Raw genomic sequence first — 25,979 nt, forward strand, 5'->3', positions numbered from 1 at the left:
CCAACAGAAGCAAAACAACACCAGGAAACAGAGGGAGGTCCCTGATGACACACTTGGAGCACCTGGAGTCACCCGTGCCTGGAGCCATTTACTCTGGACCTGCTGGTTATGTAAGCCTCAAGCTCCATGTTCACTTTAGCCAATTTGAGCAGAGTTTCTGTCACTTGAACTCTAGGTTCCTGTGTAACACAGACTATGATAAATGCTAGGTGGACCCCTGTCTGTTCAATCAATCAATATTTGTTGAACACCTAATTACATGGCAACAGCATGTGAGAGCTTGTGGAAATGAAGATCTATAAGACAGACAGACATGGTCTCTGCCTTCACGCATCTGGAAGAAATGTGGAGAAGAGCAACTTCTATGGACTGGGAGTTGAGAAAGGCTAAGGGGATGTTGAAGAAGTATCCAGGTACAGAAGAGGGGAAACCAGTGGACAGGATAGTCAGAGGAGCCCTGGGGATACATCTTGACTAGTCCAGGAACTGAAGATACATGCATGACCGCCTGTGATGTAGGGGGGATGAGATGATGTTGATGAGCTTGGCAGAAACCCCATCGTGAACAGCCTCGGGGGCTGTGTTGGACCTTATTCTGAGCAGAAGGGTGAGCTCCTGAAGGCTCTTAACACTGGAAAGTGACATGGTTACTTGTGTTGGGTTAAAAGGGCTCTCATAGTCCTAACACCTCCCCAAGTCATGATCTAATCACAAGAACAAACTTCTACTTAGAAAAAAAAGCAGGTGATGCACTCAGTTGTACCATTTCCAAACTACCCTCACACCCCTTAACTGGCTAAATCCCTGTGATTCTCCTAAGAAGTCGGTACTGTTGGTTGGGGAGAATGAGGCTCAGAATGGTCCATAGCTAGTCACCATCCGAACTCAGGTTCTGGTTCCACTTCCAGCCCCCTACCCAACACCCCACCACAGCCTTCCTGGGATCGCTGAAGATCTGCATAGAGCAGACACTTAAACCATGTCGTGGACCCACTGGCGCAAAAATGCCAACTAAACAGAAAGTATGGCTCTGTGTTATAGCAAAATAGGATTTGACAAATGCTGAGATATATTTTTTTCTGGGAACTGAAAGAATTCTCAAAGGGTCTTTATCATACTGCAGCCATGCTTGCATTTCGCATTCTGTGTTTACCATGTGCATTTAACACACCTTCAACTGTATAACTGTGGGGATTTCATTTCATGTGTGTGCGCTGGTGCGTGAGGAGTGCACAATTCCATTCATGTCTTTCAGAACAACACTTTGTAGCTGTGCATGTCAAGTCTTTCAACAAGCCTGCATAATTTTCCCTGTGGATGATCACTGAATAGAAAGTTTTATCCAAAAGGGCTGAAAACTATAGTTCTTAGAAATATCCCCCTTTTCTAAAATGCGTCAGTTTAGGGGGATAATTTGAGTGCAGTGTGGCCTGAAGGCAGAGAGAAAAAACAGAAGTTAATGCCTTCCGGGCCCCTTCCAACATGACAGTTCTATGAATTTTACTTAATTAAATCAATTAAATTGGGTAACAGATTTAAAGACTTTGGATAATTATCTTTTTCCCTACAGTAGCTTTTGGAGAAATCCAATATTCTTGGATTGATTAATCACTTCAAATCTTGCCTCAACAAGGCTGTGAAGTGCACAAGGGCAGAGATTCTGCCGTCCTCATCTCTCCGTCCCCAGAACCTGGCAGAAGCCTTGGCACACGACCCATCAGTAAATGGAGTGTGAGGGAGCGCACGAGTGAACGAATGTGTGAATGAAGCCTAAGAGAAACGTTCTTGGTTTAAACACAAAGTGAAAGGGGAGAATTCAGTATCCAAGGCTGTATTTTTTTGTATAGCTCTCAGATGTCATGTCCAAAAAATAAAAGCTTTCACCATCCTCCTCCCACTACCCTGAGGAACCACTTAACCGTCCAATGCCCAAATACATCTAGTGTGTCCTTTATTGATAAGGAGGAGAATATATGAGTTCTGTGAGCCACAGTAGCTGCCCCCAAAGGCAACAATATAAAGAACCCACCAGCAGAAGGAGCCACAGAAGTGAAGTCTCAAGACAGTTATGTGCCTCAACCTCAAGCGCTGTCAGGTGTCTCTTGGGATGGAGCTGAAAAGTTCCAAGCTTATTTGCAAAAGAGATGTAATAATTCCCACAGAGCAAAGGTGCCTCCGAGGAAGCCGGTCACCAGAGTTACGTTATGACTGCAAAAGGCAATGCGATCAGCATCTTGCCCTGAGCGCATGAAGAATGGAGACAGTTCTCAGGTGGACTTATGCTAAGGGCACAGTTGGCACCCAATAAAAAGGACCTCTGAGACAACCTACTGCAGCTATCCCACGTCTTCAGCATAACTGGTACTGCTGAAGAAGTGGAGGTCAAACGTGCTGCATGTGGGAGTTGGTGGCATTTGGGATGCTCCAACACTCCTGCTCTGTGTACGATGAGTTGGACATAATATCCACGTACATGTACCCATGAGCACAGAGCAGAACTGTGAACAAATGCAGCCTTATCTGGCTCTCCATGCAGAGAAAGGAGGACACGGCTATACAGTAAACTTCAGAAAGGAGAAAGATAATTATAGGGATAGCTGTTCATCAGCCAAGAGCTGGCTTGGCACAAGCTCTCTGTGAAAGAATATGTACAAACCCCTTACCCTGTGACATCCCCATTGCCCTGCCCAAGCTGAATCTCTCCTGTGACCCTTTTCTAATCCCCATTAATCTCCTCTCCCCAGAATGGATAGCAGTATAACTTCTAGGATCAGACTGCCCAGGTACCAATCCAAAATGTGTAGCCTTGGGAAGAATCACTTCACCTTTCCAAGCCTCAGTTTCCACATCTGTACAATGGGTATGGAAATGGTAATAATTATACCAGCTAACATGCTGGGAGCATTTACTCTATGAGAGTCTTGTGGTTGAACACTTTCTATGTAATATCTCATTTAATCCCACCCCCAACCATCTTCCTAAACTGGTACTAGTGTTATCCCCATTTTACAAATGAATAAGTAGACGCAGAGGTAGAATGATTTTTTCAGAATCACGCAGGGTTGTCTGCCTGCAAGCTTGTCACCCCTCACTACCCTACTGCTAGTGACAGCACTTCTTCATCAGGTTGTAAGGATTAAATGATCTCTCTGTATAAAAGCACCCAGTGCAGTACCCATCGAATATCAAGTGCTCCACAAATGCACATCACTATTACTTTCACCCTGCCTCAGGAGTGCTGGTATCTCATACCAGGGCCTTATGCTAACTCGTCCCCCTCAAAGAGTTCACTCTTAGAGAGAGAAAGATGGCGGCGAAGTAGAGAGACGTGGAGTGCATCCCTCTCCACAGATGCATTGGGAATGCACGGAAGGACGCAGTCATTCCCACAGAGAACCAGCTGAACACCAGCAGACGGCCTCGGACACCAGAAAGGGCTGCGGGGAGCCTGACATAGCCGGTAGGGAGGCATCTACGAGGGCTCAAAGAGGGTGAAGCGGCGGAGCTGTGGCAGACGGGAGGGAGTGAGAAACATACGGAGGGTCCGCAGCGCAGCTCAGCGTTCCCGGACCGAGACATCGATCCGCGGCTGAACGGAGGGTCCAGGAGCGGGAGCGTGGGAACCGGAGAGCTGGTTCAGGGTGAGAAACATTGTTGCCGGTAGGGTGACGGACCGAGAGCACAGGAGGGAGGAGGTCCGCGGAGAGGAGTGCCGGTCCCTGAGAGCTGCCCGGCCATGATGGCGGCTGGAGGCTGCAGGCTCCCGGGGGGGGGGGGAGGAGCCGCGCGCATAGCCTCTCCCTCTCCCTCTCTTTCCGCGCCTCTGCAACAGGCAGTGGAGAGACGCCCTGCGGGCCACCTAAGGCGCTCAGGGATAACAACCACCCTCAGGCGCTCGGGCGGGGCTAGATTAAAACTCCTTGCAACGCCAGCAGCAGGGAGGCTGCCGAGAGAAAAAAAAAAAAAAAAAAAACCAGCATCAAAAAGAAAAAACCCCGAGAGAGGCCCAACTCTAAGACTTTCTGTGTACGCCTGAGCCACCAGCGCCCTCTGCAACAGGCACCTCCAAGCCTGACTGAAGCAACAGTGCGCCACTGCTCACTCACTCCCAGGAGAAGGAGCCACTATTGCACCCTCTCCCTCCCCACACACCGAGGCTTACAGACGAATAATAAAGGAACCTCTGCTGGTCACAGAATAACGCAAAAAAAAAAAAAACCCAAGGCAAGGAGAAGGACACTTACAGCTGAGACGCTAAGGAAACAGAAATAGTAGTATCAATACCTATTGAACTGGTCCATTCGGGGATCAGTTCTGGATTTTTTTTTTTTTTTTGATTTATTAAATACGATCTTAGCCCTAAGGGATCTACAAGTTTTACAACATAATTTTTTAAGGATATTTTTTACTCTTTTTTTTTTTTTTTTTTTTTTTTTGCCTTTTTATATACTTCTATATCTAGCTAAGTTTTTGGTAGTACGGACAAAATATCTTTCATACTTTCCTTTCATCCCTTTCTTTTATACACTTCTATTCCTTTCTTTTTCTTTGCATATTTCCAACCACATTACGCTCTTCTGTTCCCCTTTCTTCCAGCCATTTTAAGTGTATTTTATCTTAACATACTTATAAGCAACACTATCGGTCTGCTCAGACTCCTTGCTCTATTCTTCAGATGATGCACTGCCTTGGTATTAATATTAGGCTTTTGTCTTTATCTTAGTTCTTAGTACAGTTGTCTAATTACATTCTGAGAATCTCCATTCTCTCTGGTGGTACTCCAGCTCATTTCTATATTTGATCCTAGCTTACAAAATCTCCCTGGATTGATGTTTGTATGTGTAGGGTGTTATTTGTTGTTTGTTTGCTTTTGCTTTTGTCTCTGATTTGTTCTGTTTCAGTTGTCAATTTCTGCTGGGTTTCTCTTTGAATATCTGATAGCACACTGGGGTTCTGTCAGGTCTTTCTAGAGCCTTATGTCCTAACGGATTCAATAATTGTGTGTCTTATACATGTATGTGTTTCCTAGACTGAATATTCATCTACTCCAATACTTGGACATTAGTCTGAGGCTTGGACAGTCTTCTATAAACACCTCTATCACCAGGACAAGCAACCCCAAAAGCTTGGACAACCATGAGGAAACAAAGAAACACCATGCAGGCAAAGGAGCAGGAAAAAAACCCACAAGACCAAATAAATGAGGAGGAAATAGGAAAAATGCCTGAAAAAGAATTTAGAGTAATGATAGTCAAAATGATACAAAATCTCGATAACAAAATAGAGAAAGTACAAGAAACAGTTCATAAGAACTCAGAAAAACAAACAGCAATGGATAACAAAATAACTGAAATTAAAAATACTCTAGATGCTCTAACCAGCAGAATGACTGAGGCAGAAGAACGAATAAGTGACTTGGAAGATAGAATGGGAGAAATAAACGCCACAGAGCAGGAAAAAGATAAAAAAATAAAAAGACTAGAAGACAGCCTCAGAGACCTCAGTGATAACCTTAAACGTACCAACATTCGAATTATAGGCATCCCAGAAGAAGAAGAAAACAAGAAAGGGTCAGAGAAAATATTTGAAGAGGTTATAGTGGAAAACTTCCCCAACATGGGAAAGGAAATAATTCACCAAGTCCAAGAAGCACAGAGAGTCCCATACAGAATAAACCCAAGGAGAAATACACCAAGATACATATTAATCAAACTAACGACAATTAAACACAAAGGAAAAATATTAAAAGCAGCAAGAGAAAAGCAACAAACAACATATAAGGGAAAACCCATCAGGATAACAGCTGACCTTTCCACAGAAACTCTGCAGGCCAGAAGGGAATGGCAGGATATACTGAAAGTCCTGAAAGAGAGAAACCTACAGCCAAGAATCCTCTACCCAGCAAGAATCTCATTCAGATTTGAGGGAGAAATCAAAAGCTTTCCAGACAAGCAAAAGTTCAGAGAATTCAGCACCACCAAACCAGCCTTACAACAAGTGCTAAAGGAACTTCTCTAAGTAGGAAACACAAGAAAAGGAAAACACCTACAAATACAAACCCAAAACAATTAAGAAAATGGTAATTGGAACACACATGTCAATAATCACTTTAAATGTCAATGGACTAAATGCTCCAACCAAAAGACACAGACTGGCTGAATGGATACAAAAGCAAGACCCTTCTATATGCTGCCTACAAGAAACCCACTTCAGACCAAGGGATACATATAGACTGAAAGTGAAGGGATGGAAAAAGATATTCCATGCAAATGGAAGTCAAAAGAAAGCTGGAGTAGCAATACTCATATCAGACAAATTAGACTTGAAAGTAAAGACTATTAAAAGAGACAAGGAAGGACACTACATAATGATCAAGGGATCCATCCAAGAAGAACATATCACAATGGTAAATATCTATGCCCCCAATATAGGAGCACCTCAATACATAAGGCAAATACTAACAGCTATAAAAGGGGACATCGACAGTAACACAATAATAGTGGGAGACTTGAACACCCCACTTACATCAATGGACAGATCATCCAAACAGAAAATCAATAAAGACACACAAGCTTTAAATGACACATTAGACCATCTCGACTTCATTGATATTTATAGGACATTCCATCCAAAAACGACAGACTACACTTTCTTCTCAAGTGCACACGGAACATTTTCCAGGATAGATCACATCTTGGGTCACAAATCAAACCTCAGCAAATTCAAGAAAATTGAAATCATATCAAGCATCTTCTCAGACCACAACGCCATGAGACTAGATATCAATTACAGGAAAAAAACTGCAAAAAATACAAACACGTGGAGGCTAAACAATTCACTCTTAAACAACCAAGGAATCACTACAGAAATCAAAGAGGAAATCAAAAAATATCTAGAAACAAATGACAACGAAAACACAACAACCCAAAACCTATGGGACGCAGCAAAAGCAGTTCTAAGAGGGAAGTTTATAGCAATACAGTCCTACCTTAAGAAACAAGAAAATGATCGAATAAACAACCTAACCTTACACCTAAAACAACTAGAGAAAGAAGAACAAAGAAACCCCAAAGCGAGCAGAAGGAAAGAAATCATAAAGATCAGAGCAGAAATAAATGAAAAAGAAAGGAAAGAAACCATAAGAAAAATAAATAAAACTAAAAGCTGGTTCTTTGAGAAGATTAACAAAATTGATAAACCATTAGCCAGACTCATCAAGAAAAAAAGGGAGAAGATGCAAATCAACAGAATTAGAAATGAAAAAGGAGAAGTCACAACGGACACCTCAGAAATACAAAACATCATGAGAGACTACTACAAGCAACTATATGCCAATCAATTGGATAACCTGGAAGAAATGGATACATTCTTAGAAAAATACAATCTTCCAAGACTGAACCAGGAAGAAATAGAAACCATGAACAGACCAATCACAAGTACAGAAATTGAGGCAGTGATTAAAAATCTCCCAACACACAAAAGCCCAGGACCAGATGGATTCACTGGCGAATTCTATCAAACATTTCGAGAAGAGTTAACACCTATCCTTCTCAAACTCTTCCAAAATATTGCAGAAGGCGGAGCACTCCCAAACTCATTCTACGAGGCTACCATCACCCTGATACCCAAACCAGGCAAAGATGTCACAAAAAAAGAAAACTACAGACCAATATCACTGATGAATATAGATGCAAAAATCCTCAACAAAATACTAGCTAACAGACTGCAACAGCACATTAAAAAAATCATACACCACGATCAAGTGGGGTTTATCCCTGGGATGCAAGGATTCTTCAATATACGCAAATCAATCAACGTGATACATCATATCAACAAATTGAAGGATAAAAACCATAGGATCATTTCAATAGATGCAGAAAAAGCTTTTGACAAAGTTCAACATCCATTTATGATAAAAGCTCTCCAGAAAATGGGCATAGAAGGAAATTACCTCAACATCATAAAAGCCATATATGACAAACCAAAAGCCAACATTGTTCTCAATGGAGAAAAACTGGAAGAATTCCCTCTAAGAACAGGAACAAGACAAGGGTGTCCACTCTCACCACTGTTATTCAACATAGTTTTGGAAGTGTTAGCCACAGCAATCAGAGAAGAAAAAGAAATTAAAGGAATCCAAATTGGAAAAGAAGAAGTAAAATTATCACTCTTTGCAGATGACATGATACTATATATAGAAAACCCTAAAGACTCTACCAGGAAACTGCTAGCACTCATTGATGAGTTTAGTAAAGTAGCAGGATACAAAATTAATGCACAGAAATCTCTTGCATTCCTATACACTAACAACGGAAGAGCAGAAAGAGAAATTAAGGAAACTCTCCCATTCACCATTGCAACAAAAAGAATCAAATACCTAGGAATAAACCTGCCTAAGGAGGCAAAAGATCTGTATACAGAAAACTTTAAGACATTGATGAAAGAAATCAAAGATGACACAAACAGATGGAGGGACATACCATGTTCCTGGATTGGAAGAATCAACATCGTGAAAATGACCGTACTACCCAAAGCAATTTACAGATTCAATGCAATCCCGATCAGATTACCAATGGCATTTTTCACAGAACTAGAGCAAGAAATCTTACGATTTGTATGGAAACGCAAAAGACCCCGAATAGCCAAAGCAATCTTGAGAAGGAAAAATGGAGTTGGTGGAATCAGGCTTCCTGACTTCAAACTATACTACAAGGCCATAGTGATCAAGACAGTATGGTCCTGGCACAAAAATAGAAAGGAAGATCAATGGAATAGAATAGAGAACTCAGAAGTAAGCCCAAACACATATGGGCACCTTATCTTTGACAAAGGAGGCACGAGTATACAATGGAAAAAAGACAGCCTCTTCAATAAGTGGTGCTGGGAAAATTGGACAGCAACATGTAAAAGAATGAAATTAGAACACTTCCTAACACCATACACAAAAATAAACTCCAAATGGATTAAAGACCTACATGGAAGGCCAGACACTATCAAACTTCTAGAGGAAAACATAGGCAGAACACTCTTTGACATACATCAAAGCAAGATCCTTTTTGACCCACCTCCTAGAATCATGGAAATAAAATCAAGAATAAATGAATGGGACCTCATGAAACTTAAAAGCTTTTGCACAGCAAAAGAAACCATAAACAAGACTAAAAGGCAACCCTCAGAATGGGAAAAAATAATTGCCTATGAAACAACGGACAAAGGATTAACCTCCAAAATATACAAGCAGCTCAGGCAGCTTCATACCAAAAAAGCAAATAACCCAATCCACAAATGGGCAGAAGACCTAAATAGACATTTCTCCAAAGAAGACATACAGATGGCCAACAAACACATGAAAAGATGCTCAACATCACTCATCATCAGAGAAATGCAAGTCAAAGCCACAATGAGGTATCACCTCACACCAATCAGAATGGCCATCATCACAAAGTCTGGAAACAACAAATGTTGGAGAGGGTGTGGAGAAAAGGGAACTCTCCTGCACTGTTGGTGGGACTGTAAGTTGGTACAGCCACTATGGAAAACAATTTGGAGGTTCCTTCAAAAACTACAAATAGAACTACCATATGATCCAGTCATCCCACTCCTGGGCATATACCCAAAGAAAACCATAATCCCAAAAGAAACTTGTACCATAATGTTTATTGCAGCACTCTTTACAATAGCCAGGACATGGAAGCAACCTAAATGCCCATCAACAAATGAATGGATACAGAAGATGTGGCATATATATACAATGGAATATTACTCAGCTATAAAAAGGGATGAGATGGAGCTATATGTCATGAGGTGGATAGAACTACAATCTGTCATACAGAGTGAAGTAAGTCAGAAAGAGAAGGACAAATATTGTATGCTAACTCACATATACGGAATCTAAAAATGGTACTGATTAACTCAGTGACAAGAACAAGGAAGCAGATACAGAGAATGGACTGGAGAACTCGAGGTATGGGAGGGGGCGGGGGGTGAAGGGGAAACTGAGAAGAAGCGAGAGAGTAGCACAGACATATATATACTACCAACTGTAAAATAGTCAGTGGGAAGTTGTTGTATAACAAAGGGAGTCCAACTCGAGGATGGAAGATGCCTTAGAGGACTGGGGCAGGGAGGGTGGGGGGGACTCGAGGGGGGGGGCGTCAAGGAAGGGAGGGAATATGGGGATATGTGTATAAAAACAGTTGATTGAACCTGGTGTACCCCCAAAAAAATAAAATAAAATAATAAAAAAAAAAAAAAAAAAAAGAGTTCACTCTTGACTGGAGCATCGCAACAACTCACCTTGTTCGTGGCTGCCTGATTGAAATCCCTAAAGCACTGCTTTAACCATACCACTCCTCTCCTCTACAGTCATCAGTGGCTCCCACAGACCCATCACATTCAGTTCAGAGTCTCTAGGCAACCCCTTCACGCACACCAGTCAAACTTTATAGTTGAAATAACATAGGCTCTGGGGTCTATTGGACCTGAGTTCAAGTCCTGGCTCTGCAATAACTAGCCATGTGGCCATGGGTAGCTACCTAAACTTCTGGATCTGGGTTTCTTTGCCTATGAAATGGGACTCGTGAGCACCACCCCATAGGGTTGCTGTGAGGATAGGATGAACTAGAAGGAGTAAAAGGCTCATTTATCCATGTCTGACTCCAACAGTTTAGGGATTCCTCTCCTCCATCCTCTGTCCCTTAGACCACACGGTCACTGCCAGAAACCTAAGGGGATCCTCACCCTATTAAAAAATGGTATCTTCAGAACTATTGATATGCTAGTTTCACATTCCCTTCTCCCTCCTCAAACCAGCTCATTCATCCTCAGCCCGAGGCGGCTGCGTGAAGAGAAGGAAGTGATGAATCACGCTTTGGAGAGAAACCGTCGCTAACGTTCTTTATGGACCTCATGCAGTTACCCTACACCACCTTCATTTCTACTGGCATCTGAAACTTAAACTTCCAAAACCACTGTGGACCAAAGGCAATGGATACCCCTTGGAGGGATGAAAGCGAGAAGTTATTTGCAAAACATAATTGCACAGTGAGGCACTGAAGAGGCTCATGTTTAGCTTTGGGATTTTCTAAGATGGTTTTATGGACTGGCAGGAGGTGATGGGGGAGTTTGGCCACACTCCCAGGACCTGGCATCTGATATGCCAAATGGTCCTGTGTTTCAAGGCCCTGCGTGTTCTTCCCGATTCCTACCTGGACAGCAGAGGCTGACCCTCCTACACTTACCTCCTCCTGCCATCACTCAGCCTGCCCCCTTCAGGTTCCACAGATCAATCTGACGATCTCTGGCACTGGCTTCCTCGGCAGCGTGCAGCAGGGGGAGAGGAACAGATTTCAGACACCCACTTGGGTTCTGAAGCAAAAGCAGTTCCCTCCCCAAGCTCACTGCTCTGCAGAAGCAGAACAAACTGTTTTAAACACAGAGCCAGGGAGGCAGGGAGGTGTGGGATTCTGGTGCCTGCTTTCAACTTTGTGTTCCAGTCCTGCCATAACTGAGGTTCTAGAATGTTCCAGACCTTGCTGAGTCTCCAGGGTGAGACCTGATTCCATGGGTATCAAGGTGTGATGTTTAACAGAGTCTAAAACCAACTTTCATTTCACTAATCCATTTACAAGGCTATGAAGTACACCCACACTCATTATCTCTTTGATTCTAACTACCCAAGAGATGACGTGTTGCCAGTGGTTATAGCCCTCATGGCTGGCATGTCTCATAAAGACAAAGGAAGAGAGGTTAAATGATTTCCCTAAAATCCACATGGCCCCATGCTGACAATGGCTCAGTTATTGTAAGATGTCACCCAATGTTCCTTTGCACACACCAATGGCTTTCATTCCTGGCTGCACGAGAGAATCACTTGGAGATATATATATATATAAAAAAACCACTGATGCCCGTGCTCCAAGCCAGTCCAACTGAAACTGAATTTCTGTGACCTGAGTATATGAACTCCGAAGCTGATTTATTTGTTTTTCTCTGTCCCTCTCAACAGCAGGATGAGTGTTATTCAAGGTAGTATCTTCAAGGCCCAGCACCATGTCTGACACACAGTAGGGGCCCAATAAATATTTGGTGAGAAAATAAATGAGCAGGAAACTCATCCCCAGGAAGCAAGAGAGAACTGGCTGCTGTTGTCAACCCTGCACCCATTTCCATAGCTTATTTTCCTCTGCCTGTCAGGGTGGGCGCCAAAAAAAGGATAATCTTGCAAGGGACCAAGTAAGATCTTGAAGGACTCCTTGGGAATTTGCTGTCTGCCTTGCTGAGCCCCAATGTACTTTCTGCTACTCTTATTGTGTATCAGCTGAGCTTTTAAACATATTTTATTTCATTTTCCATGGATGAGAGCGTTCTCATATACACACAAGCTGGATCTGTTTCACTAGAGGATCTCTATCCCCTCATCATCCAACATCACCGTCACCATCACCAGCACCATCCACCATCATTCTCATCACCATCCATCACCATCATGGCCATCACATCCATCCATCTTCCTCCTCCCCCTCATCATCACCATCATCATGGTCACCATCACAAGTAATATTTATTTGGTCTATTCTATGTGTAGTACAATGTGGCATACAGTAGGAAGTATTATTATTACCCCTGTATTACAGATTAAAAACACAGGCTCAGAGAATGTAACTTGCCCAAACCCACATAGCTAGTACATGGAAGAGGCAGGATTCAAGACTAGGTGATCCAAATCCAAAATCTGGCTGCTTAGCTACCAGGAAACACTGATTCCAGGTATGCAGAACAGGAAAAAGTGTGTGTGTTTGTTTGTGTGTGTGTGTGTGTGTGTGTGTGTGTGATGAATAACACCACTTAATCTTTCTTGAGGCATCCAACTAGAAAAGAAAATCCCTCAGAAATGGGCAAGCAACAGCAATGATCTCACACCAGCTGTCAATCAGGAGACTGGAACAGAGTGGGGAAGTCAAACCCAAGTACCACTTCCCACAACACACCAGCTCCCTCGTCCACAAACACAGAATTCCACTCCAAGCAACCTCCACTTGTTGGACCATTTTATGATTTCTATCCCTCGTTTCGTGCCTCTCAGGAGACAGGGACGGGTCTCTTTCCTCATTTACTACTGCAGTTCACCACCACTCAAGCTAAGCGGCATCCATAATGCCTTTATCACCCGACAGGTTTATTTCATTTTCTCTTCCCTGTTGCACCGTCTCACGTTCTGACGCTTGGCAGTTCTCTCTCAAACTAAAGAAGAAGCCTCTTGTCTGGAGTGCCTACCACAATCTCGCCCGTCTCCTGCTGCTGGAGCTATCTTTTTAAAGTTCAAACTGGAGCACGGGGCCCTCCTGGTTAAATTTTTTCAACAGCTCCAACAACCTTCAGGATAGAGTGGACACACACACCAACCCCATCACAGTCTGGACTCCAGTGTTCGGCGCTCAGCATCTACACCAGAACCTGTGAGAGGTCAGGTACTCCACGAACAGGTGACAAACTACATTGCTGAGTGAGCTAATGAATAATGTGTGTTTGGAAGGAAACCCAGTGGAAGTCTTCATACGTTCCCCTGTCCATCATGTCCCCAAAACACACCAGCTCCATCCCCCACAAACACAGAATTCCACTCCAAGCAACCTCCACTCGTTGGACCACTTTATGATTTGTGTTCTACTTCCCATTTTGCTTCTCTTAGGAGCAAATCTACCAGCATTTGTCTAAAATAACAACACCTTTCTCTGCTCTATCCTTCCCTCTCTTCAAATGAGAAGTTTAGTCTTAGGTTTCTGGAGACTTTTGGGTTCTCAGGTAGGGTAGCTGTCCAAGGTAGCTGAAATGCTTTGATTCAGAGACCAGGAGAAGAACACCTGAGTTAACACAGGCTTAACTCAGAGTCCATACACTAGTCTCTTAGCCTGGAGTGGGAAGGATGGGTATTAGCCAAGACAGTTACAAAGAAGAGCACTATGGTTTGAAGCAAGAAATGAGCCACATAGAGCTACCAAGACTTCAACCTCACTCTAGCCTGGGTTTCCGATACAGCACCTATTGGCCACGTATGACTATTTACACTGAATTTTAAAGTATGAAATAGGATTAACTATATGGCTTCTCAGTGACACTAACCACATTTTAAGAGCCCCAAAGTCTTTACACTTTAAAGCTGATGCTCTCCCACCCCTACCAGCCTCACTCCTAAAGATGCCAATACAGTTGGTCTGGGATGGGGTTCAGGTTACTGCTAATTCCCTGGGTAAGTCTAATGCGCAGCCAACATTGAAAACACTAATCCAAGCCTTCAGGATCCAGCCCTGTAGCTATGTATCAGCTCACCCGAGGAATTTTTGTATCTTTAGATTTCCAGGCTCCAAACCATCTCCAGGGAATCAGAATCTCCGTTGAGGAGCTCGAGGATATGTACTTGCCCCTGAAAATGCTGATGGATGGCAAGACTTGGTACTGCCAAGTCCAGCTCCCCTATCTTCAAGGTGAGGAAACTGAGGCTCCAGAATCTTAGATAACGTATTCCAAATTTCACATAAATCAGTGAAATGGCAGGAACAGACACAGGGGTCTCTTGCCTCCTAACCTGGTGCTCTCTTTGCTGAGTCATGATGCCATCGTGCGTGAAGTGTTTTCTGCAAAGAGAACCCACAAGGAACGGGGCGTGTGTAAGAGGAACATGGCTTTGCCGACAGCCTGCCTAGGATCTGCTTCTTTTACTGGAAGTGAGTTTTTTTAACCTAAGCCTCTGTCTCCCCATCTGAAAAATGGGTTGCCGTGCATATTTTGAGAGGTAATGTATGTAAAGCACTCAGCACATAGGAGGGGCTCAATCAAGTTGAGTAGGTGTTAGTCGTGGTGGAGATGGTAGCCTTGAGCATCAAGCCTCGTCTCACGTCCACTGAGGACTCCTTACTGCCCCACTTCCTATATATTCCTCCCCTTCTGAATTTCCAGCATCTTGATCTTTCCAGCCTAGCACTCCCTAGCACTAGCTGCTGAGAAGCTTGCATCTCGCCTTCCCTTCAGACTAGAATTCTTGAGGGCAGAATGCCATGCCCTTCTGAACCCTCCTCAACACCTTGCATGGCACCGGGCCACGGCTCTGGGAATGAACCTGGGAGTAGCATTCGGAGTCTACAAGGCTGCCAGTGGGCAGAGAGGGAGACTGGTACTTTAAGTATTTGAGCGAACTTGCCAGATCTACTGCTCTAGGAAGAGACATACATCTATTAATTACCTTTCATTCACTGGGTGGCTAGAATAAACTCCCACTATGTGCCAGGCATTGTTCTAGGGAAGGGAATCCAGGGAAGGAGGCTACCAAAGTGAAGATCCCCACTTTCATGAAGTTTACATTCTTATAGGAGGAGACAGACAAGGAAGAAGGAAATCAATAGGATGATCTCAAGGAAATCAGATGATGCAACAGTTCAGGGGTGGAGTGGGGAGCAGCTCCCCTTCCGACCATCTGGTCTGATATATCAGAGCTGATCAAAAGACTCTGAAGGGGGGCTGTCAGTCAGGCAAAGCTGAGACGTGAAGGGGGGGTAAGGAGAGCCAAGCAGGAGGAGACGCGTGCACAAAAGTAGAAAAGGGCTTGGCAGGCTCAGGGACTAGAAGGGAGATCAGCACAGCTGCAGTTTAATCAGCAAAGGAGAGGGTGGTGAGATGAGTTAGGACAGGAAGCAGAGGCCATGTCACATAGTGAGAGCTCTGACGATCACGGCAAGTGGTCTGGATTTCATTTCTAGGTCAGTTTTATTCCAAACAATTCCTCTGCTAAATACACCATTAGTATCTCCCAGCAGGGCAGCTGGGAGAGGCTCTGAAATTTGGGGGATGTTGGAATTTCATGTGAGCCAGCCCTGTTCTTCCCTTTGGAATTCCGATCTGTGCCAAGAGGGGAGCCTCCACGGACGATGCAGTAAGGCACATAACTGTTTGCTGTATTGTTGAGCCCACTGGTACCCTAACCGTGAATAGCGTGACTAGGACGCGCACGTCTGCCCGGGCCTTCCAGAGCTTGTCCCAGCTCATCATCCATACCCCTCTGACATATATCACAGTGCTGGAGGAGAGAACACACACATGCATGGAGAGGTGTATTCCTTGATTCCAGCTGCAGCCAGCTAAGGACAGCCCAGCATCCCCGACATTCATCAGAACCACGTGATGATTGCGGCTCTTGGACCCAGTCCTGCTTTCTAGATCGTTAGCAGGGCTGGCCAAGAAGAGACACCTGCTGAGATTCAGGCCCTCATTTCTATGCAAGGACACAGCAAAGGCCCAAGCTGGCTTCACCCGGTGCTCTGTCAACCTGCGGGTGAGCGTCTGACTCAAGGCTTCCAAACAGGGTCATTAGCGATTATGGATTGCATGAGGCTAGGTCCAGCCATTCTCACGGAGAAAGCCAGAGGGAAGTTCTACCTGGTCAGATCACTGAGCCAGGTCTCCAAGGAGCTGATAAACCCAAGTACATGAGAGCATCTTTTTTTCGAGGTCCCAGCTCTACCTGGGCTACTGACTTTTCTCTGTGCACCTGAAGCCATTTTTTTCAGATTCCTTTTCTTAAAGAAGCACAAATCTCCCTGAGCCACATCATGGTTATTTGTCATTCTGGCCACTGAGCATCTGTTCTTCCTTTACTGGTCATAGTGAATTTCCACGGGGAGCCATCCTTTCCCCTTTCTCAATCAAACCAACTGGCCCATCCGATTCCCATAGTGCCATCAATTAGTTCAGGGGTAGGAACATGTCCTAACTGGTACAATCAGAGTGATTCTCAGGATTTGTGGGACAAGTGACTAGGAAAAGACAGTTTCTCTTACTGTTAGTCTTGAACCTGGAAGGATGTTCAAGAGTTTCTGGCAGCCATCCGGCCACCATACACCATCCTGAGAAGGAAACCATCAGAGCCAAAGGCAAAGGTGAAAGATGGAGAGTTACCAAGTCCTGAGAGCCTTCTTGAGCACCTTGTTCAAGCCAAACCTGAAGCCAATCTCCTTGTCATCATTGTATGTCCCAATTAATTGCCAATTAATCTCCTCATTTTACTTAAGCCAATCTGAATTAACTTTTCTGTCACTGGCAACCAAAGATTTCTGACATCACTTTAGCTAGGGAAAAAAATGGAGAATGATGTGACTCATCCTCCACTCATTTTCTGAACTTAAATCAGAAGGAGCCAAGCCACAGAGTGGAGTGTTTCCCTTCACCATCCTTCCCTTTTCTGATCCTTGTTTTTTTCCGCAGGGCAGCCACCTCTCTCCACGTATCTCCCCCTTCCCTGCATGAGCTCTTCACCATTCCTTTATTTTGGAGGTGTCTTGTTTTGTTTTTCTTTCATATGCCGCTGAGATTGGTTTCCTCTCAGAGAGTCTGACAGTCACGCTGCCGTGACCCAGACGAAAGACATGACAAGTTGCCACCAAAAATAATCACTTGTCATTAAACCGTTCCAGCGAGGAGAAAAAGCAAACACGTCCCGTTCATTAAGTTCTCATCTCTGGCTGTCACACACAGAGGGGCTGCCGGTGGACTGAAGGAGGCAGCTTTATTTCTGGACAAAGGAGAATCTCAGGCTTTCCCATAACACTTGGTAAGGGCAGGCCCTGGAGGTAAACATTAGAGTAGAAATGTCCTCTTCAAAATGCCTGCTGTTCTCTAGGAAATGTCTACAAACAGCTCGGAAAGCTGAGCCTCCAGAGGAAACTGCTTCTCCCTTTGGGAGCCTAGATGTGTATGTTATTAAAGGCACAGATGTTGGTGCCAAATAGACCAAGGGTTCAAGTCTTGGCTCTTCTTCTTGCTAATGTCAGGGTCTTGGGCAAAATACGTCCTATCTCCGAGGCTCCATTTTCTCATTTTCAAAATGGAGGGAATTTTAGTCCCTACTTTAAAGAGGTTGTTGTGATGGAGACAGTGCATGTATAGCTCTCAGCACAGACCGAGAGCTTGATTAATGAGAGCTGGGATTTCTGTGGCCGTTGTCATCAGGAAAAATCAACCACAATGACGACAACGAAATCCCAAACTCTACAGCCCACTAGCATAGTATTAATGAAAACACAAACAGTTCCCCGGTGGCTCTTTCCCACGTTTCCAAAATGTCCTAATAATGACACTGTCCCTTCAAAAGAGCTCTTACTGTGTGCCAGGCATGAGCTGAGAGCAGGTGAAAACTCTTCCCTGTGTTAACACTGAAAGTCCTGCATTCCTGGAGCCCCTTAGGTCCTGGGGAAACCAGGATGACTCCTCAGCCAAGCAGAGAACTTTTAGTGCATTTAATCTTCACACTAAGCTTTCGGGAACAGTGTTAATATTTCTGTTCCCATTTTACAGTTGAGGAAGTTGAGGACATAGAGAGAAGCCTCTTTACTTTAATGAGCATAGGAACCACTGGGGGCTCTTATTCCACTGCAGATTCGGACGAGTAGGTATGGACTAGGGCACTGCTAACAAGCTCTCAGGTGGCACTGATGCTGCTGGTCCACGGACCAAGCTTTGGGTAGCTTAGTCCATGGACCAGCAGTGGGTGGTTATATGCCCAACGTCCCCCAGCCTCTGGCAGAGGAGAGGTTCAGACCTGCAGGTCTGACCCCACAGCAGACTTCAGCCGTGACACCAGGCGGCCTCTGTCTTCCACGGAAGAGTGGGGAGGGATGCAAGACGGTGTCTGTTGTCTGACATCCTCACCACTGTGTGTTTCCATCGGCCTTCCCAGCTGAGACAGCCACGTGTCACAGCCTGTCAGTCCCATCATCTGATCCGACAAAGCACTTTCAGGGAGAGGCTGTGAGTCAGAACTTACTGCATGGGAGGGAGGAAGAGGGCCCACCCCGGGTGAACCACCCCATTCCTGAGAGAGCTGGAGCCACCCCAAAACCAGGAGAGCACAGAGAGGTCACTCTTATTCAGGCAGTGCCCACGCCCACTTGCCAGGGGGAACCGACACCGCTGGGAACGTAGCCGTTCCCTCCGGCACACTGGCCCTGCTGCTCTCAGCCCAGAGTGAGTGGCCGCGTCCCTCTGAGCCTCCGTGTTTCCATTTAGAAGATGGACCTAGAGGGACTCTGGTTCCCTGGAGGGGTGCCTGGCCAACTGTGATGTGGTGACGTGCAGGAGCTCCGTGAACTGCAGGGTGGGGACAGGTGTGCCGCCCTTGGATACAGAGCACCCCGCTGCCGCCTCCTCTGTCCCCTCCGCCCCCCACCCCCACGGTGCTCCCAGAACACACTGTCCTCCCTCAGCTGTTGATCTCATCACCAGGCGTTTAGAGTGTCTATTTAAATATCTGTCTCCACGCGACTAGACTAGTGCTAACACCTCTCTGCAGGAATAGCCCCCAGGCCAGCTCCTGTACATGGTGGGGCCCAGAACACAACACAGCAGCTGACGGTGTAAGTGAGGGTGGGGGAGGGAAGGAGGGAAGAAAGGAGGGAGGGAGGGAGGGAGGAAGGAAGGAAGGAAGGAAGGAAGGAAGGAAGGAAGGAAGGAAGAGGTTGTAGGTAAGAGAGAAGGAAGGAAGGAAGGAAGGGGTGTGGATAAGAGAGAGGGAATGGATGGATGAATGAATGAGGTGCGTAAGAGAGGGAATGAATGAAGGAAGGAAGGAAGGGGTGTGGATAAGAGAGAGGGAAGGAAAGAAAGAATATTCAGTGCGAAAGAGTGGCTGAGTCATGGGCACACCCGTGGAGTGGGGAGGCGGGGTTTAAGTGGGTCCTGCTGGAATGGGGAGGGGAGGGGAGATGGAGCTGGGAGGCGAATCTGAGTGTCTGAAGTACAGGAATCCTTCGCTATCCAAACTCTCGTGATCTGAAGGCAGAAAACAAATTGCGGGGCCAGGGGGGATTAGGCTGGTATTCCGTGCTGTCTGAACTCCTGCTACTTGCTCTCCAGAACTCAGGAACAAGACAGATTCAGGCAAAATGAAAACCCTCTCTATCCAAACCCAGAAACGCACTGTTTCCTTCCCAATCCCTACCTCACCCCCAAGCCCCCTTTTCTGCCCTCTCCGCCATCACAGATCTTCAGCAAAAGAAGCCAGACACCAAAGACTACCTACTGTCTGACACCACTTACACAGCCATCCACAGCAGGCAAATCCGTAGAGACAGAAAGCAGGGGAGTGGTTGCGGGGAGCTGGGCGCGGGGAGGAAGCGGGAGGGACTGCTACGGCGCAGGGGCTTCCGTCTGGGGTGGTGACCGGTTCTGGGAATAGACAGTGGTCGTATGACACTGTGCAGGTAGCCGTGGCACGGAATACACACTTTAACATAATTACAGTGGTCAATCTTATATGTATTTTACCACCATTTTTAAAAATACCAAGACACATAAATAAAGCAAGCAAGCAAGCAGGGCCTGCAGCTGAGGCTGGAAGCTTCTCCTTGGTCCCGTCAGTATTGCAGCCGGTCCCTTAGGGAGCCCTCAGACCTCATGGTCGCTTGAGGCACTGGCCCAGCTGGAAGGAAGGGCCTCCTGGGAGTCTAGTAGGGCTCAGGTGGCCATCCACGTGTTCCTGCGCTTCCCGGGTAGCCTAAGTACCCCAGCAGCTTTGTGGTCATCAGTCACTCTCAACCTCACAGAACACACACTGGAGTGGCTGTGACAACAGCCTTCTCTAGACGGGGCTGCCAAGCAGGCTGGGTTCCTTCTATTCTTTAACACACTCAAGCAGGATGGTATAATTGCTTTGCAAGAGTACAGTCCCTGCAGAATCGCCCCCGGGGACCTGATGCAGCGGACGGCACACTGGCTGGGGGCATAAGACACACCTGCACTCAAACCTCCGTTCTGCAGCGAACAAGCTCTGTGGCCTTGAGAAGCAGACTCAGCCTCGTTAAGCCTGCGTTTCCTCTGCCGTGAGATGAGAAAAGCAATTGCCACCTCCCTGGTGGATTAGATGAGGTCATGTATGCGGACCTGTTGGCAGTGTCTGACCCACAGTGACCGCTATCTACTGGTTAATTCATTCCATGCCAGCCCCTTTCCCCCACATTATCTGATTTAATCACTAGCGCAAGCCCATGAAGTTGGCAGTACTAATGTCGAAGCGAGTTCATTTGAATTCTGTTGGATTTCAAAGCCCTTGCTCTCCACCGCCGGCAACGTGCACCCTCCTCTTCGTCAATGTTTGCTTTCTTCCCTCGACCCAAGGCCGGCTCCTGTGGCATACATTCAAATATTGCCTAAAGATCACCCCTTCTCAGCACAGTGCTGGACGCTGCCGGCTTCTTCCTCTAGAAGTAATGCTTCCACAGGAGAAGTAGGAGCCCTGAACTAATGCCAAGTGATTTAGCAACCCTATGTGCCCCATTTTACTTGGGCATAATGTTCTGCTTAGTAATCACTTCCCTGTGAAGCTAACAGAATACAGAGGTTCCTGGAATGTATGTAGATCCAGACATCTTAAGAGCATCGGACTTATTCATCTCTCATACCCTTGGAGACCAGCAGACCAAATACAGAATGCCAGTGATCCCTTTAACAGGGCAACGCTAAATTCCCCCGTGCACATTTATGTAGGGGCACACGACAAAAAGCTAACATTTGTTTGCTCCCTCCCAACAAGGGCTAAGTCAAGACCCACTTGAAGCTCAAAAAAAGAGGATGAATTAATTGCGACCAGAGTTCATTGTCACAGTTGAACTCCAAGCACAAGAGGAATTAGGAACATAAACAAGGGGTGAGAAGGGAGAGATTTTAACAGAAAAATTGATGGTTTGAGTGTTTTCTGGAGAAGCGACATAAAAGGGAAAATTGAATGTCAGTCTCTGAAAAGGGTTCCAAATTACTATTTGAAAGGAGAAAAAACACAATTGATGATGTTCCATTCGTGTTCCTGCTCAGCCCTGGGGCCTCTCAGCTACAGCCACGCTCAGTGCAGGAGCCCAAGTCAGCTCTTCAAGCTCAGGAGGTCTGCCCTCTCCAGCATCATTGAACACAGAAGAGACTCCTGCTTCAGGGTCACTCCTCCCCCGGAGGCAAGGGGAGCCCTGACACACTTTGCCCACTGACCTCCCAGCCCCCAACGATACTTTTCATTCCCACGTATTTCATACTTGCGGCAACTTTTGTGGAAACCATGAGAAATCAGAAGACAGCTCTCTTTCTTCTCATTGTATACATGAGAAAGTTGAGGCTGGAGGGTGGGGGCTCACTGGCCTCCTAGACGAACCGAGAGAGACAGCCATACTGGTCATATAGTGCTACACAACGGGGGCCCTCAGTTCTTCACTCTGGACATCCCTTTTTCTTTACAGAGAACGCATAACATTTAATTGTGTCCTGCTCCCAAGAACAGAAAGGAAGTAATGGTCAGCAGATTGAGGGAGGGAGGGAAGGCAGGATGGAGAGACACAGAAATGGAGTGGAAAAAAAAGAGCTGAGCTAAGGCTTTTTTGAGGTTGATGAGAAGCATCCACTCAAGGATTTTAAGCAGAGATGTGACACGATCATATTTTTGTCTTCTGAAAGGACCACCCTGGCTAGAGCATGAAGAACGGCTTGGAGGGGGGCGGGGGGGGAGAATACAGGCAGGAAGAGCAGGTCAAGAAGCCACAGAAGCAATCCCAGACAAGGAAGGAAAGACCTGAACTTGGATAGTAGCAATAGAGATAAAAAGGAGGAGAGAGACTCAAGAGATGTTTAGGAGACAGGTCCTGATGGCTTTGGCAACCAACTGATGGGACTGGCAGGGTTGGGGGTGTGGAGGAGAGGGAGGACTTGAGGACGATGGCCAGGTGAATGGGATGTCATTTACAAAGGTGGGGAATAGGTGGGGGACCTTGCTTTCTTCCTCATAGTTGTATCCCTGCCACCTGGCACTGTGCCTGACATAGAGTAGCGGCTCAGTAAGTGCCTACTGAATGAATGAGTGAGCAAGGTAGACAAGCAGATACTGGGAGGAGAAGGGGGAAATACACAGGCAATGCAGGTAGGGACTGGCCACTGGTGAGACCTCCGTGTCGGGGAGACTGGCAGGCAGCGAGGTATGCAAGCAGGTTAGGAAAGAGGTTAGGGCTGGGGTTTGAGTTTCAAAAAGCCTCCATCTGCAGGGGTTTGACAGCTCTGGTGACATCTCCTAACATATGCAGAAAGAGAAGAGCCTTGAGGACTTTATGAGAACATTAGAAAGCATGGGCTACTGGAAGGAGAGATACATGGAAGGGAGACAGAGTGGGCATGCAGGTGAGGTACAAGGAGAAAGCAAAGGAAGTCTTAGAAGCCAAGAAGGTAGAGAGCTTGATGATGGAGGGAGGGGTGGGAGGCGTCTAAAGTGTCCAGCAGGACAAAGACTGAATGGGATGGCTGCACAGGGCAGGGAGAGGGTCACTGGGGGCTCTAGCATGAATGGAGGGAGTAGAATCTGGGCCTCGGGGCCATCCAGAGGAGCAAAGGAGACAGTGGAAGAAGCCCAACACTTTCTAACCAAAGGATGCTTCTTCTCAAACACAAAGGTATTTTGAGGCCAAGAGGAGAAACCCTCTGATGCTGGGATTCAAGGTGGGGCCAGGTAGCTCCTGCCCCTGCCTTCTTCTCTTTTCCCATTCCAGGTCCCCCACACCTTTCCTCCTGTGCAGCACCAAGAAACACATTCAGGAAAACACAGGAAGTCCCCAAATAACTTCCTACATGCTAAAGGATGATGAAGTGAACTGCCCTCTGTGCTTAACTCCAAAATGCACGCTTGTGATAGACCTTCAATGCTTGGTTCTTCACTCTGGACATCGCTTCTTCTTTTCAGGGAACACATAAAGCTTGTGTCCTCCTCCTAAGAATATAAAGGAAGTGAAGGTTGAACACGTTCAGCAGATTGAGGCAGACAGCCGCGAGGATACCCTCTGGAGTTGAGAGGGCTGCTCTTTGCAACTCAAAGACTTCACACGTCTTTCTCTTGCTTTCTCCTGGGAGGTTATTACAACACCCCCTCATCTGAATGGGACAGAGAGAACAGAGTATCGAGGGACTACTGAACACTCAGCTCATTTAGCAACCCACAAAGGTGCTTCTTTTTCTGAAGCTCATTTGACATAGTGATTGGCCTGGCGTAAAAATGCCTACTCTCTTCATTTTTAAAAATCCCTTGCCAAGCAAGACTTTTAGGCTACACATTAGAAAAACAGAGGCACTGCAGACACAAAAAAGTTGGGATTTTAATGAGCTTTCTGTCTCTAAATGAATCTATCTGCCCAACATGCAAATTCTCTCTGCACTCAGGTGAAACACATCCCCACAGTAAGTGAGACTGTGGGTTGAGCCCCAGGACTCATCTTGGCAACGAGTGGTAACTTTGTAGCAAGTGGCAGTAGATTTGCTTCATGGTTATTATGCAAACAGTGACTGTGACAATGCGGTTTCCCTCCCTGGGGGTCACAGTGCACACATTCTGCAGGCTGTTGGGACTGGGGATGAGTTTGGTGTCATCCCAGTAGGCCCTCAGTAAATCCTTACAGCCAACTGCCTGAGTCAGGAGAGGGTTTCACCCTCTCAATACCCTGAGCTTATCTCCACTTTGGCACTGACCTCTTGGTGTCAAATGACTCCTAGGACAAATGACACAGACCACAGCCTGATCTGTCGATTCCAGTAGAGTCTGGGCCCTGTTGCCTCTGCAAGGCTCGAATCAGACCACACGTGGGCTTGCTTCCTCCCCTCTCACTGCAGTGACTTCTCAGTCCCCTTGTGCTCACCACAGGCCCTTTGCTTGTGCTGCGCTCTCTCCCTTGCGATGGTCCCTCCTTCTCAGTCTCTTCCTCATCCTTCATTTCATTGCCAGATCATCATTTTTTAAGGGATGCTTTCCCTGACCACCTTGATTAGGTAAATTTCCTCTCTTCCCTGCTCTTTCTGGTATTTTCATAGCACTTAATATGGTTGTAATTAACATGTATTTATAGGCTATTTTGAGTGTGTGTGTCCCCCACGGCAACATTTGCTCCCTAAAGGCAGGAACCACGTGTAATGTTTTATTTATTTATTTTTCTGCTTTGTTTTACTAATCACTGTATCCCCAGCACACAGAGGAGCCTGACTCAATTTTTTGTTTTGTTTTGGTTTACTGGCTTCTTTCAGATGAGGTTAGGAGTCTTGTCCAGGTGTGTCCATGTGAATTAGGTCTTTCAGTCACACAGCACCAAGGAAGACATTTCTGATTCAGATTCTATCTCCACCTCCAACTTGAACAAGCCAGGAAGCCTAGCAGGCTGCATGACCTTTGGGCAGAAATGCCGGGCAGCTTGTGCATCATGCTGACAAATCTCAGACAGGCACTGAGAGCTTGCTCCTACCATCACTTCCACATCTTTCCTTAATGTTGTCTCTGTCATCCTAGGAAGGTTGAAGGCTGTCTTGCTCCAACAGGTGATCAAGATGCAGAACCATTCCCGGGGCTGGAATCAGGATGTGTGTGCCAGGCAAGTGAAGTGCAACAGGTGGACATTCTTCAAACGCAGCTGATACTGGAGTGGGGAGCTAGAACAGAATCTACTGTCCCGTGGGCTTTGTTATCTGTCTTTCATTTTTGTGTTTGTTGTTGACTTTTGCTCATTTTAAATTCTAAATGTTTTAAACTACTTTTACCAATAAGCAACATAATACCCACATCTAAAGCAAAGATGAAAAATTTCAGATTCTCAAGGGTTCTATACAAGTCCTGGTTTCCGGGGTGTGTGTCTTGGGAAAGTCTCTTCATTTCACTGATCCTCAGAGCCTCAGTTTCTTCATGGGAATGACAAACAGTGAGAGCTTTACCAGCTTCCTAGAACTGTACAAAGGACCAGATGCCAAGTATCACTTAACTGTGTCTATCTTTAATTCATTTATTTGTTCTTCCTACTTTTATTCGTCTCTTTACCAGGCACTTTGCTAAGGGCTGGGGATCCAATGGTGAGTTAAAAACAGCCATGGAACCTGCACCTACAGAGCTTATGGTCCAGATGGGAGACAAGCACAGTCAAACTGTTACACGAATGTAA

General features: G+C 45.9%; 1 protein-coding gene across 2 annotated transcripts in view; it reads right to left on the reverse strand.

Annotated features, from left to right (window-relative positions):
- GRIN2A (glutamate ionotropic receptor NMDA type subunit 2A) overlaps positions 1-25,979 on the reverse strand; it is a 383,792-nt gene that overhangs the window by 149,549 nt on the left and 208,264 nt on the right. The window lies entirely within an intron of this gene.

This window comes from Hippopotamus amphibius, chromosome 9, assembly GCF_030028045.1.
Source record: "Hippopotamus amphibius kiboko isolate mHipAmp2 chromosome 9, mHipAmp2.hap2, whole genome shotgun sequence".
NCBI lineage: Eukaryota > Metazoa > Chordata > Mammalia > Artiodactyla > Hippopotamidae > Hippopotamus > Hippopotamus amphibius.